This window comes from Pongo abelii, chromosome 16 (genome assembly GCF_028885655.2).
Source record: "Pongo abelii isolate AG06213 chromosome 16, NHGRI_mPonAbe1-v2.0_pri, whole genome shotgun sequence".
Taxonomy (NCBI): Eukaryota; Metazoa; Chordata; class Mammalia; order Primates; family Hominidae; genus Pongo; species Pongo abelii.
In genome coordinates, this window is record NC_072001.2 from 47,360,590 (window position 1) to 47,375,383 (window position 14,794).

Here is a 14,794-nt window from a genome sequence, read left to right on the forward strand (position 1 = left end):
TAGACCAAAGGAAAGGGTTTGAATTGGTTAGATTGATTGACAGTGGAAAGAGAGACTCCCCAGTTAGCACTGGATTGCTTTTTCTTCTTCCCTAAGCGCTGGTTCCCTCAAAACTGTCTTGTGGTCAGCTCCTCTTCTGTAACTTTTGTCATCTTTTCCCAGTCTCCTCTCAACCTTGCTTATTCTTCTATTTCCTGTTATGAAATTCCTAGGGGGAAAAAAAACATATTGTGGCCAGGTGCAGTGGCTCATGCCTGTAATCCCAGCACTTTGGGCGGCCGAAGGCGGGCAGATCACCTGAAGTCACGAGTTCGAGACCAGCCTGGCCAACATAGTGAAACCCTGTCTCTACTAAAATTACAAAAAGTAGGCGTGGTGATGCATGCCTGTAATCCCAGCTACTCGGGATGCTGAGGCAGGAGAATTGCTTGAATCTGGGAGGCAGAGGTTGCAGTGAGCTGAGATCATGCCGCTGCACTCCAGCCTGGGTGACAGAGCAAGACTCCGTCTCACACACACACACACACACACACACACACAAAAAGATAGATAGGTAGATAGATAATTTTAAAGTCTGGAATTAAGATGAAGTATTTCAGCACTTTGTGTACCTGACAATTTGCCGTTTTTTGTCTACAGGTTATTTTGTCATTTTTTAAAATAAGTAAATATTACAAAGGTGGGGTAGGAGGCAAATTTTACTTGGTCCCTTTTTCTGTCCTTTTCTTCTGTCCCCATTATTTTCTACCCCTTGTTCACAGTAGTTGGTTAGCAAAAAAAAAATAGGACCAGGCATGGTAGCTCACGCCTGTAATCACAACACTTCAAGAGGCCAAGATGGACGGATCACTTGAGCCCAGGAGTTTGAGACCACCCTGGGCAATATAGTGGGACCCCAGCTCTACAAAAGATTAAAAAATTAGCTGGGCGTAGTAGTGCATGCCTGTAGTCCCAGCTACTCTGTAGGCTGAGGTGCGAAGATCGCTTGAGTCTGGGAGGTTGAGACTGCAAGTGAGTGGTGAACCTGCTGCTGCACTCCAGCCTGGGTGACAGGGTGAGACCGTGTCTCAAAAAAAAAAAAAAAAAATGTTGCTTTCCAATGCCAGAGTCCTTGTCTCTCACTCTTTTGGAAACCTTTGGATTAGATGAAGATCTATAGTTTTGTTAAAAACTGTGTTAAACCATTTTAACCATTTGTAAGTATACAGTTCAGTGGTATTAAGTACATTCACCTTGTTGTCTACCATCTATCTCCAGAACTTTTTCATCTTCTCAAACTGAAACTTCGTGTTCGTTAAACAGTCCTCAATGTTCATAATATATATCAGAATTTCCTTCCTTTTTAAGGCTGAATACTACTTAATTGTATGTATGTACCACATTTTGTTTATCCATTCTTCCATTGATGAACACTTCGATTGCATCCACCTTTTAGCTGTTGTGAAAAATGCTGCTATGAATGTGGATGTATTATGTGAGACCCTACTGTCAGTTTTTTTGGATGCATACCTGGAAGTAGAATTGTTGGATCATATGGCAATTCTATATTTAAATTTTTTGAGGAACTGCCATACCACTTTCCACAGCAGCTTTACTATTTTACATTCTCTCCAGTGAAGCACAAGGATTCCAATTTCTCCACATTCTTGCCAGCACTTTTAATTTTTTATTTTTATTTTTTTGATACTAGTCATCTAAATGAGTGTGAAGCTGTTTCTTATTGTGGTTTTAATTAGCATTTCCATGATAATTAGATGATTAGTGATGTCAAGTGTGTTTTCGTGTGCTTATTGTCTATTTGTGTATCCTCTTTGGAGAAATGCCTATTCGAGTCCTTTGCACATTTTTGAATCTGGTTGTTTTTTTCTTTCTGATTGTAATGCTTTATGCATTCTAGATAAGAACTTCTTAAGAGATCATGATTTGCAAGTATTTTCTGCCATTCCATGGTTTGTCTTTTCACTCTGTTGATAGTGTACTTTGATACATAAAAGTTAAAAACAAAAATTTTTAAGAGGTAAGGTCTTACTGTGTCACCCAGGCTGGAGAGTAGTGGTGCGCTTGTAGCTTTCTGTGCTCTTGAACTCCTGAGTTCAAGGGATCCTCCCACCTCAGCTTCCCAAGTAGTAGCTAGTACTGTAGGTGTGCACTATCATGCCTGGCTAATTTTTTTATTTTTTTAGGGATGGGGTCTCACCTTGTTGCTCAGACTGGTCTCAAACGGTCCTTCTGCCTCAGCCTCCCAAGTAGGTGGGATTATAGGTGTGAGCCATGGCACCTGGCTCAAAAATTTTGGATTTTGACACCCAATTTATCTGTTTTTCTTTTTGTTGTGTATGTTTTTGTTGTCATGACCAAGAAACCATTGCCAAATCCAATGTCATGAGCTTTTCCCATATACACACACGAACACACACACACACACACACACACAGACACAGAGACACATTTTTTTGAGAAGGGAACCTCACTGTGTCACCCCGGTTGGAGTGCAGTGGTGCAGTCTCAGCTCACTGCAACCTCTGCCTCCCAGGCTCAAGTGATTCTCCCACCTCAGCCTCCCAAGTAGCTGAGACCACAGGCACACATCACTATACCCGGCTAATTTTTTGTATTTTTGGTAGAGACGAAGTTTCACCATGTTGTCCAGGCTGGTCTTGAACTCCTGAGCTCAGGTGATCTACCCCGCTTGGCCTCCCAAGGTACTGAGATTACTGGTGTGAGCCACCACACCTAGCCTATATTTTCTTCTAAGAGTCTTAGCTCTTATGTTTAGGTATTTGATCAATTTTGAGTTAATTTTCTATGTAGTATAAGGTAAGTGGGGTTTTTTTTTGTTTTGTTTGTTTGTTTGTTTTTGCATTTAGAAATATAGTTTTCCCAGTACCAGATATCTATAACTTTAGTAGGGGTACAGATAGGCCTGGTGTTGAGATATGGAATGTAGTTTTTTTTTTTTTTTTTTTTTAGACGGAGTTTCGCTCTGTTGCCCAGGCTGGAGTGCAGTGGCGCGATCTCAGCTCACTGCAAGCTCCACCTCCCGGGTTCACACCATTCTCCTGCCTCAGCCTCCTGAGTAGCTGGGACTACAGGCGCATGCCTGGCTAATTTTTTTGTATTTTTAGTAGAGACGACAGGGTTTCACCGTGTTAGCTAGGATGGTCTCGATCTCCTGACCTCGTGATCCGCCCTCCTCGGCCTCCCAAAGTGCTGGGATTACAGGTGTGAGCTACCACGCCCGGCTGTAGTTTTTCACATTATTTGTATAATAGGTTAGGTTCCAGATTTTTTTTTTTTCTTTTTGAGACAGAGTCTCACTCCAGCTCTTGCCCTGTCTGCAGTGCAGTGACGCAGTCACAGCTTACTGCAGCTTCGACTTCGCAGGCCCAGGTGATCCTCCCACCTCAGCCTCCCAAGTAGTTGGGACTATAGGCATGCACCATCACACCCAGCAAATTTTTTTGTATTTTTAGTAGACACAGGGTTTCATCATGTTGCGCAGGCTGGTCTCGAACTCCTGGGCTCAAGTGATCTACCTGACTTGGCCTGCCAAAGTGCTGGCATTACAGGTGTGAGCCACTGTACCTGGCCTAGGTTCTAGATTTTTGAATTCAGTTATATTATGGGTTAACTATGTACATAGGAGCTGCCCTGGAACTCTACTCTGTATTTGTAACATTGTTTCTATCAGAAGTTTAATTTTGAGCTCCTACCAGCCAATTTGAAAACACAGCTTTTTTTTTTTTTTTTTTTTCTGAGATGGAGTCTCGCACTGTCGCCTGGGCTGGAGTGCAGTGGCATGATCTTGGTTCACTGCAGCTTCCGTCTTCCAGGTTCAAGCTCTTCTCCTGCCTCAGCCTCCCGAGTAGCTGGGATTACAGCGAATTTTTTGTATTTTTAGTAGAGACAGGGTTTCACTTTGTTGGCCAGGCTGGTCTCAAATGCCTGACTTCGTGATCTACCTGTCTCGGCCTCCCAAAGTGCTGGGATTACAGGCGTGAGCCACCGTGCCCAGCCTTTTTTTTTTTTTCTTGCTCTGTCGCCCAGACTGGAGTGCAGTGGCACGATCTAGGCTCACTGCAACCTCCCCCTCCTGGGTTCAAGCGATTCTTCTGCCTCAGCTTCCCAAGTAGCTGGGACTACAGGAGCCCGCCACCACGCCTGGTTAATTTTTGTATTTTTAGTGGAGACAGGGTTTCACCATATTGACCAGGCAGTCTCGAACTCCTGACCTCGTGATCCACCCACCTCGGCCTCCCAAAGTGCTGGGATTACAGGTATGAACCACCATGCCCTGCTGTAAACTTACAGCTTTTACAGGTTAATTTTATCTTAAGGTTTTGTTCAGCCAGGGATTCAGCTGAAAAATTACCCATTCCAATGGACCATTCAGACAAAAGGCAGAAGTAAAAAACAAACTTGGCCGGGCGCGGTGGCTTACGCCTGTAATCCCAGCACTTTGGGAGGCCAAGACAGGCGGGTCACTTGAGGTCAGGAGTTCAAAACCACCCTGGCCAACATGGCAAAACCCCGTCTCTACTAAAAATAGAAAACAAGTAGCCAGATGTGGTGGCGTGCGCCTGTAATCCCAGCTACTTGAGAGGCCAAGGCAGGAGAACTGCTTAAACCTGGGAGGTAGAAGTTGCAATGAGCTGAGATAGAACCACTGCACTCCAGCCTGGATGACAGAGCAAGGCTCCATCTCAAAAAAACAAACAAACAAAAAAACCTTAGAGAAAAATGGGAAATTGCTGGCTCAGAAGGGGGAGCAGGCAAAAAAAAAAAAAAAAAAAAAAGAGAGAGAGAGAGAAAGAGAAAGGGAAATGGGAATTTTTGGGAACTTTTTTTTTTTTTTGAGACGGAGTCTTACTCTGTTGCCCAGGCTGGAGTGCAGTGGTGTGATCTCAGCTCACTGCAACCTCCGCTCCCGGGTTCAAGTGATTCTCCTGCCTCAGCCTCCCGAGTAGCTGGGATTACAGGCACCCGCCACCATGCCCAGCTAATTTTTGTATTTTTAGTAGAGACAGAGTTTCACCATGTTGGCCAGGCTGGTCTCGAACTCCGGACCTTGTGAGCCGCTGCACCCAGCCTGGTAACTTTTTAATTAGTTAAAATGTTTTGTTGGTTATAAATATATTATTTTCACATTGCAAGTTATTTATATTGAAATTATGTGGAAATTTTTACTTAAAGCACTTCTGCTGTCTTCTCTCCTTATATTTTTTCTTTCATAAAATGGAAATAACAGACACTACTTTATGTGGTTGAGAAGATTAAGTGAAATAACATGAGAAAGCACTTATCACAGTGCATTGCACATAGGAACCTTTTTCATGTTCAGGTAAATATAGTATTTTAGAACTTTTTTGGAAAAGAATAGATTGAGAATTGGTTTTTTTTATTTTTTCAGCAACTGGTATTTATTATCAAAGTTATGTTTGATGTCAGCAAGTTGCCACAACTACAAAAAAATTCGCATATTACAATCTCACTGCAAACGTTCAAATAGAACCCCAGTCCTTAAAAAGAAAAAAGTAATTCAGATTTCATCAAAAAGCAACAGAATTTTTAAAACATCTTTATATATCCAGCCAACAAGTTAAAATAGTTAACAAGAAAAAAATACAAAATATTGATGTTTAAAAAAGGCATATTTCTATCGATTTGCCCATCAATCTCTTGGCCACTCAGCTTCGTGCCATTCATCATCTGACAGTCTCTCAGCCACCTCTGGCAACTCAAGCTTAACCAAACCACACCCCTTGGACTTCCCATTCTTCATTTTGATGTTGGGTTATAGCACATGGCCATATTTGTCAATTTGGTGATGTAAAATCAAATGGTAGATTTCTCACAAATACCTGGTAGGCATTCCTGGCCACCCCCAGGAGCATGGCCTCCAGTCTCACCAAAGGACCCTGCCAAACTTCCTCCAGAGTTTAAGTGGGCACAGTCAAAGCTGACATGGCCACCACCACCTTTGGCTAGGCCCATACACCCAATCTCAGCACCCAGTGTCTGGCCCATGATGGGACCCATGCACTCAAGGCTGTTAATGCCTATCCTCTCCAGACTGTTGGCACCCGTCCACCCCAGTTCCATCCGGATATTCCAGGTTGTTGGCACCTATGTGCTCCAGGCCAGTGGCCATGTGATCCATCATGGGGCTCATATGCTCCAGGCCAGCCCCCATGCCTGCAGGAACCATGCACTCCACACCAGAGCCCATGTGCTCAATGGTTTGGTCCACATGGTCAATGGAAGCAGCTGTGCGCTTGAGGCTGAAGCCCATGCCGGCACCCATGTGCTACAGGCCGGAGCCACCGCGCTCCGTGATCTTGCCTGTGTGCTGGATGCTAGAGGCCATTTGGTCAAGGCCCAGCAGGCCCATGCGTTCCCTGTGGGAGCCTTTGTGCTCCACGAAGCCCGTGCAGTCCATGACCAGACCCATGTGCTGCATCTTGGAACCCACACGATCCACACCATGGCCCAGGCCTGGACTCATGCGTTCCATGCTGGCACCCCCAATGTGGTCAATGCTTGGGCCTCATCCTCTCGATTTTGGGGACGCTGCCTCCACCTCAACTTCCTCTCTGCTTTGTAGTGATCTTCCCTATCCTAAGTGTATTACTAAGATTTAGTTTATTCTGCCCATGTTCATCCCAGATCCAAATTGACCCACATTTTCCATACCACCACCATGGGGGTCCCTCCTCCATTTCTCCCATTTTATTCTAAATCCATGCCTTCCATTCTAATTTCTGCAGGCCCTGTTTCCCATTCCAGTGCCTTTATTCAGGTGATTGGCATCGATAGTCTGCCCTCCTGGTCCTAACCCTGTTCCAATACCACCAAGGCCATAGGGAAGCTGTGGACGCTTAGGAGGGGAAAAAAAATCCTTTGGTAAGGCGGTCTCATCCACATTGGTCTATCACATAGCAGTTGGCCATTGAATGTAGATATAGCTTGCCCAGCTTCAGTGGACTGTTCAAAAGTAACAGTGCCCAATCCATGATTTTTTTCATCTTTATCCTCAAGAATGTGCTCAGAACACCACATCAGCCATACTAAAATATTTCCTTCAGTTTCTTCCAGCCAACTTTATAATCCTGATTTGCTACAAATATTGTGCTTCCAAGTCTTTCTGTCTGTAATACATGGATAATTTCATTTGGGATGTTAGGATTATTTAAGATACTAGGTGGGATAGTAATCATTTCTGGGCCACTTGGTCTCATACCTGTTCCACCAGTGGTAGCCATCACGTTTTGCATTGCTTTCCTGGCATGTTCATCATCAGGATCTTTCACTTTCAGTGGTCTTCCACTCAGACTATGCTTGTCTAGGACCTGAATAGCTTTTTTTATGTTTTCTTCCATCTTGAATTCAATAACAGCACATCCCCTGACTTTCCTTCAGTGCCTCTTGCCCAGGCTGTAGTGCAGTGGCATGATCTCGGCTCACTGCAACCTTTGGCTCCCTGCCTCCCGGGTTCAAGTGATTTTCGAGCCTCAGCCTCCCAGGTAGCTGGGATTGCAGGTGGGCACCACCACGCCTGGCTAATTTTTTTGTATTGTTAGTAGAGACGGGGTTTCACCATGTTGGCCAGGCTGGTCTCAAATTCCTGAGCTCAGGCAGTCCGCCCACCTCGGCTTCCCAAAGTGCTGTGATTAGAGGTGTGAGCCACCACGCCTGGCCTCAGTTCAGTATAAGAAAGTTTTTTGATTAGAACTCATTTAAGGCGAAACACCATTTCTACTAAAAGTACAAAAAGTAGCCAGGCGTGGTGGCACTAGCCTGTAATCCCAGCACTTTGGGAGGCTGAGAATGGTGAATCACTTTGAGGTCAGGAGTTCAAGACCAGCCTGGCCAACATGGCAAAACCTCGTCTCTACTAAAAATATGAAAATTTGCTGGGCATGGTGGTACATGCCTGTAATCCCAGCTACTTGGGAGGGTGAGGCAGGAGAATTGCTTGAACCCAGGAGGTGGAGGTTGCAGTGAGCTGAGATTACATTGCTGCACTCTTGCCTGGGTGACAGAGCGAGTCTGTCTCAAAAAAAAAAAAAAAAAATTTAATATTTTTTTATGTTTGCATTATAAAATAATGACCCTTATATCTCCTTAAGCATTCCGTTAGAGTCTATGTTACTTTTCCTCAGGAATGCTACCTGAGGTGTTTTTGCTGTGGTTGGAGAGGTTGAATTAAGAGCATTTTTCAATTTTAGTGTTTTAGATTTTCGGAAAAAAGAGGGAATTGGAGGTAACCTATAAATATAATTTAAATTACTTAGTTTTACTGTTCTTTTAACTTAAAATTAGGAAACATTTAAATATTAAAAATAAATTCTAATTTGGAAGATTTAGTCATATAGACACTCCTTGTACATTGCTAGTTCAAACCACTTTTCCAGAAAGCAGTTTGTTAGTATTTCTAGAGATACTACCAAATGTTAACAATCTTTGAACTTGTAAGTTCACTTCTAAGAAACTGTCTTAAGGAAAGAATCAGAAATGTAGACTGAAATTTATGTGGTTATTTCATTTGAGGTGATGTTAGTAATTATGAAACAGTTTATTTTCCAACAAGTCAGTGATCAAATAATGAAACATTTATCTGTATATTGGAATATTACATGACCATTAAAAATTATATTCTTTTTTTTTTTTTTTTTTTGAGACTGAGTCTCACTTTGTCACGCAGATTGGAGTATAGCGGTGCAACCTTGGCTCACTGCAGCCTCCGCCTCTGGGGTTCAAGTGATTCTCCTGCCTCAGCCTCCAAGTAGCTGGGATTACAGGCACCCACTACCATGTCTGGCTAATTTTTGTATTTTTAGTAGAGACAGGGCGTTTCCCCATGTTGGCCAGGCTGGTCTCGAACTCCTGACCTGAGATGATCTGCCCGCCTTGGCCTCCCAAAGTGCTGGGATTACAGGCGTGAGCCACTGCATCTGGCCAATATTCTCAAATTCTTAAAACAACATTGGTAAAATATAGTATAAAAGGGGAAAAAAACAGGTAATACATGTAGTATAATTACAAATATTGATTAGAATACTTATACATGTTAAAACAAGCAGACTAATATACCCACATTATCAGTCATCTCTGGGTTAAGGAATTATGGGAGATTTTATTTCATGTTTTACTGTCTTTCTGTTTCTTGTTTTTTTGTTTTGGAAACAGTGTCTCAGTCTGTTGCCCAGGCTGGAGTGCAGTGGTGTGCTATGGCTTACTGCAGCCTCAGCTTCTCAGGCTCAAGTGATCTTCTCTCTCTCAGCCTTCCAAGTAGCTGAGACTACAGGTGTGCACCACCATGCCCATGTAATTTTTTTGTTTTTATTTTTTGTAGAGACTGAGGAGTCTCCCTGTGTTGCCCAAGCTGGTCTAGAATTCCTGGCTCAAGCAATCCTCCCACCTCAGCCTTCCAAAGCCCTGGGATTACAGGTGTGAGCCACCATGCTCAGCCTGAAGTTCTAAAATGTTGTATGTTTTATAATCAGAGAAAAGTGTCAATATGTCCACCAAAAATAAGAATTTTTCCAACTCTTAAGGGATCAAGAGTGAATTTTGTTTTATGTAAATAATTACATATATCTCTCACTAGATTGTTGTAAGCCTGGCACATGATTAATATGTTTTCACTGCAGTTTTCCCCCTGAGTTTGGGTCATACTTTACTGTTTCTATCATGTCTTACAATTTTTTGTTGAGAACTGGCCATTTTAGATAATATTGTAGCCACTCTGATTCATGATTTTTCTCCCATCAAAGGTTGTTGGTTGTTTAGCAGTAACTTCCATAGGCAGAAAAAAAATCTATGAAATTTATCTCCATGCAGTATGCAAACACTGATGTCTCTGCTTAATTATTATTTTTCGTTTTTAAATATTTTTGCTTTTATTTTTAAGCCTGGCTTACTAAAGCATACCTCCCTATATATTTGCATAGCCTAGTGGTCAACTAACGATCAGATCAATGGTGAGCCCAAACACCTTGAACACAGATCTCAGCTATAAAATTTTTAAACTAGTAAATTCACTTCTAAGAAACTGTCTTAAGGAAAGAATCAGAAATGTAGACTGAAATTTATATGGTTATTTCATTTGAGGTGATGTTAGTAATCATGAAACAGTTTATTTTCCAACAAGTCAGTGATAAAATAAATTATGAGACATTTATATTGAAATATTGAAACATTTATATTGAAATATTACATGAACATTAAAAATTATATTCTGTAAAATTTTGACAAAAAGATGCTCCTATAATATTAGAGGGCGTTTCCTTTCTCCAAGGCAAAATCTGTTTTGCTTTTTTTCTCTATAGATTATTATTGTCCCCGATAAAAATTCTTTTTAATGATGTTATTAAATATGTATTATTTTGTGTCTGCCATTGTTTAGCATGTCTGTGAGATTATTTCATGTTTGTTTATGATAGAAGTACTTGTTCCTTTCTGATGCTGATTAGTATTCACTTACATGAATGAAAACACCACAGTATTCATCTTTCTGTTTTGGGGCATTTTTGTTGTTTCCAGTTTGGAACTAGAAACAGCCTTATTGTGAATAAGGCTGTCAGGAATATTTTTGTAAAAATATATTGTGAACGTGTTTACATTTCTCTTGTATAAAAATGTAGAAGTGAAATCACTGAGTCAAAGAGTTTGGTGTATATTTATTAGAAATTGCCCAGTTTTATCAAAAAACATACATCCTTAACAGCAGCATATGAGACTTCTCTTTATTCTCCATCATTGTTAACTATTTAAATTTGTTATTCTTTTTAATTTTTGCCATTTTAGGAGGTGTGAATTGGCATACCTTTGGGGTTTTAACTTAAAATTCTTATGAATAATATTATCATTTTTTATGCTATCACCAGTTATCTAATTTTTATGAAATATTTTCTCATATTTTTGCCCGTTTTTTCTATTGGCTTGTTTTCTTATTGTGTTGTAGGACTTTATATATTCTACATACAAGGTCTTTGTGATATGTGCGTTTTGTGAATATTCTACCAGTTTGCTCCTTGCCTTCTTATTTTCCTAATGATGTCTTTTGGTAGACGGCAAGTTTTAAATTTTTATGAAGTCCAGTTTATCCAGTTTTTTCTTTATGATTATTCTTTAAACAAGACCATGTCATTTGCAAAGAGATAAGTTTCACCTTTTTTTCTTTTTAATATGGATTTCTTTTATTTTTCTAGTCTAATTGCCTGCTTAGAACTTCCAGTAAAATGTTGAATAGAAGTGGTGAGAGGGGCCATCCTTGTCTTGTTCCTGATATTAGAGGGACAGCATTCAGCCTTTTATCATGTATGATAGGTCCTGTGGGTTTTTAATAAATACCTTTTTATTATGTTGAGGAAGTTCCTGTTTGTTCTTCATTTGTTGATTATTTTTAATATGAAAGGGTGTTGGATTTGATCAAAGGCTTTTTCTGCATTAATTGAGATGATCATGTGGATTTTTTTTTTTGGTTTTTTGCTTAAATTCTTTTTATTATACTTTAAGTTCTAGGGTACATGTGCACATCGTGCAGGTTTGCTACATATGTATACATGTGCCATGTTGATGTGCTGTACCCATTAACTCGTCATTTACACTAGGTATATCTCCCAGTGCTATCCCTCCCCCATCCTCCCCACCCCACGACAGGCCCCAATGTGTGATGTTCCCCTTCCTGTGTCCAGGTGTTCTCATTGTTCAGTTCCCACCTGTGAGTGAGAACATGCGGTATTTGGTTTTTTGTCCTTTGCTGAGAATGATGGTTTCCAGTTTCATCCATGTCCCTACAAAGGACATGAACTCATCCTTTTTTATGGCTGCAGTAGTATTCCATAGTGTATATATGCCACATTTTCTTAATCCAGTCTATCATTGTTGGACATTTGGGTTGGTTCCAAGTCTTTGCTATTGTGAATAGTGCCACAATAAACATACGTGTGCATGTGTCTTTATAGCAGCATGATTTATAATCCTTTGGGTATATACCCAGTAATGGGATGGCTGGGTCAAATGGTATTTCTAGTTCTAGATCCTTGAGGAATCGCCACACTGTCTTCCACAATGGTTGAACTAGTTTACAGTCCCACCAACAGTGTAAAAGTGTTCCTATTTCTCCACATCCTCTCCAGCACCTGTTGTTTCCTGACTTTTTAATGATTGCCATTCTAACTGGTGTTGAGATGGTATCTCATTGTGGATTTTATTTGTGTTTCTCTCATGACCAGTGATGATGAGCATTTTTTCATGTGTCTGTTGGCTTCATAAATGTCTTCTTTTGAGAAATGTCTGTTAATATCCTTCACCCACTTTTTGATGGAGTTGTTTTTTTCTTGTAAGTTTGTTTGAGTTCTTTGTAGATTCCGGATATTAGCCCTTTGTCAGATGAGTAGATTGCAAAATTTTTCTCCCATTCTGTAGGTTGCCTGTTCACTCTGATGGTAGTTTCTTTTGCTGTGCAGAAACTCTTTAGTTTAACTAGATCCCATTTGTCAATTTTGGCTTTTGTTGCCATTGCTTTTGGTGCTTTAGACATGAAGTCCTTGCCCATGCCTATGTCCTGAATGGTATTGCCTAGGTTTTCTTCTAGGGTTTTTATGGTTTTAGGTTTAACATTTAAGTCTTTAATCTATTTTGAATTAATTTTAGTATAAGGTGTAAGGAAGGGATCCAATTTCAGCTTTCTACATATGGCTAGCCAGTTTTCCCAGGACCATTTATTACATAGGGAATCCTTTCCCCATTTCTTGTTTTTGTCAGGTTTCTCAAAGATCAGATGGTTGTAGATGTGTGGTATTATTTGTGAGGGCTCTGTTCTGTTCCATTGGTCTATATCTCTGTTTTGGTACCAGTACCATGCTGTTTTGGTTACTGTAGCCTTGTAGTATAGTTTGAAGTCAGGTAGTGTAATGCCTCCAGCTTTGTTCTTTTGGCTTAGGATTGTCTTGGCAATGTGGGCTCTTTTTTGGTTCCATATGAACTTTAAAATAGTTTTTTCCAATTCTGTGAAGAAAGTCATTAGTAGCTTGATGGGGATGGCATTGAATCGATAAATTACCTTGGGCAGTGTGGCCATTTTCACGATATTGATTCTTCCTATCCATGAGCATGGAATGTTCTTCCATTTGTTTGTGTCTTTTATTTCATTGTAGTTCTCCTTGAAGAGGTCCTTCACATCCCTTGTAAGTTGGATTCCTAGGTATTTTATTCTCTTTGAAGCAATTGTGAATGGGAGTTCACTCATGATTTGGCTCTCTGTTTGTCTGTTATTAGTGTATAAGAAAGCTTGTGATTTTTGCACATTGATTTTGTATCCTGAGACTTTGCTGAAGTTGCTTATCAGCTTAAGGAGATTTTGGGCTGAGATGATGGGGTTTTCTAAATATACAATCATGTCATCTGCAAACAGGGACAATTTGACTTCCTCTTTTCTTAATTGAATACCCTTTATTTCTTTCTCCTGCCTGATTGCCCTGTCCAGAACTTCCAACACTACGTTGAATAGGAGTGGTGAGAGAGGGCATCCCTGTCTTGTGCCAGTTTTCAAAGGGAATGCTTCCAGTTTTTGCCCATTCAGTATGATATTGGCTGTGGGTTTGTTGTAAATAGCCCCTATTATTTTGAGATACATCCCATCAATACCTAATTTATTGAGAGTTTTTGGCATGAAAGGTTGTTGAATTTTGTCAAAGGCCTTTTCTGCATCTATTGAGATAATCATGTGGTTTTTGTCTTTGGTTCTGTTTATATGCTGGATTACGTTTATTGATTTTCATATGTTGAACCAGCCTTGCATCCCAGGGATGAAGCCCACTTGATCATGGTGGATAAGCTTTTTGATGTGCTGCTGGATTCAGTTTGCCAGTATTTTACTGAGGATTTTTGTATTGATGTTCATCAGGGATATTGGTCTAAAATTCTCTTTTTTTGTTGTGTCTCTGCCAGGCTTTGTATCAAGTTGATGCTGGCCTCATAAAATGAGTTAGGGAGGATTCCCTCTTTTTCTATTGATTGGAATAGTTTCAGAAGGAATGGTACCAGCTCCTCCTTGTACCTCTGGTAGAATTCGGCTGTGAATCCATCTGGTCCTGGACTTGTTTTAGTTGGTAGGCTATTAATTATTGTCTCAATTTCAGAGCCTGTTATTGTTCTATTCAGGGATTCAACTTCTTCCTGGTTTAGTCTTGGGAGGGTGTGTGTGTCCAGGAATTTATCCATTTCTTCTAGATTTTTTAGTTTATTTGCATAGAGGTGTTTATAGTATTCTCTGATGGTAGTTTGTATTTCTGTGGGATCGGTGGTGATATCCCCTTTAACATTTTTTACTGCGTCTATTTGATTCTTCTCTCTTTTCTTGTTAGTCTTTCTAGTGGCCTGTCAATTTTGTTAATCTTTTCAAAAAACCAGCTCCTGGATTCATTGATTTTTTTGAAGGGTTTTTTGTGTCTCTATCTCCCTTAGTTCTGCTCTGATCTTAGTTATTTCTTTTCTTCTGCTAGCTTTTGAATTTGCCCTTGCTTCTCTAATTATTTTAATTGTGATGTTAGGGTGTCAGTTTTAGATCTTTTTTTATTTTTATTTTTTGTTTTTTTTTTTTGAGACAGGCTGTCACTGTCGCCCAGGCTGGAGTGCAGTGGTGCGGTATTGGCTTACTCTAGCCTCAACCTCCTGGGCTTCAGTGATCCTTCCACCTCAGCCTCCCAGGTAGCTGGGACTACAGACATGTGCCACCATGGCCAGCTAATTTTTGTATTTTTTGTAGAGATGGGGTTTCACCATGTTG

The 14,794-nt window shown here is 40.6% G+C and overlaps 1 protein-coding gene and 1 pseudogene across 11 annotated transcripts in view; one reads left to right on the top strand and one right to left on the bottom strand.

Moving 5' to 3' along the window:
- LOC103892505 (heterogeneous nuclear ribonucleoprotein M-like) overlaps positions 1 to 8,050 on the bottom strand; it is a 28,808-nt pseudogene extending 20,758 nt beyond the window's left edge.
- Positions 1 to 14,794, top strand: part of CTDSPL2 (CTD small phosphatase like 2) — a 105,954-nt gene that overhangs the window by 21,063 nt on the left and 70,097 nt on the right. For 2 of the 11 annotated variants that reach the window (XM_054532741.2, XM_063716635.1), the window contains exon 2: positions 6,768 to 6,903. The exons of 8 other annotated variants lie outside the window; for them this stretch is intronic. The gene's annotated coding sequence lies outside the window, so the exon portion shown is untranslated. Of the gene's footprint in view, positions 1 to 5,247; positions 5,342 to 6,767; positions 6,904 to 14,794 lie in introns of those variants that run through there. One more of the 11 variants, XM_063716634.1, reaches the window with a different exon arrangement.